Here is a 318-nt window from a genome sequence, read left to right on the forward strand (position 1 = left end):
AGGTTCTGCCCATTTCCAATCACGAACTTCATCTTGCCCTTCCTGGCTGCCTCGATGAGGATGGGGACTAACTGCGGGTCCCTTGGGCCAAAAATACCATGAGGGCGGATGGCTGTGGTTAAGAAATTCTTCTCAGGGTCATTGGCGCCCAGGACTGCTCTCTCCTGTAGGATCTTGGTCTCTGTGTAGTAGTCGATGGGTTTTGTAGCATAGGGGAGGTCTTTGGTTCCATTCTTGATGTCGACGCCCTCAAAGATGACACTGGCACTGCTGGTTAAAATGAGTTTCTGAACCCCAGCCTCTTTGCAAGTTTCAATG

The 318-nt window shown here is 50.6% G+C and overlaps 1 pseudogene; it reads right to left on the minus strand.

Annotated features, from left to right (window-relative positions):
* Positions 1-4: 4 nt before the first annotated feature.
* LOC103251811 lies at positions 5-311 on the minus strand (annotated as a pseudogene).
* Between the last annotated feature and the right edge of the window lie 7 nt (positions 312-318).

This window comes from Carlito syrichta, unplaced genomic scaffold (genome assembly GCF_000164805.1).
Source record: "Carlito syrichta isolate Samal-C Ts95f unplaced genomic scaffold, Tarsius_syrichta-2.0.1 Scaffold145864, whole genome shotgun sequence".
NCBI lineage: Eukaryota > Metazoa > Chordata > Mammalia > Primates > Tarsiidae > Carlito > Carlito syrichta.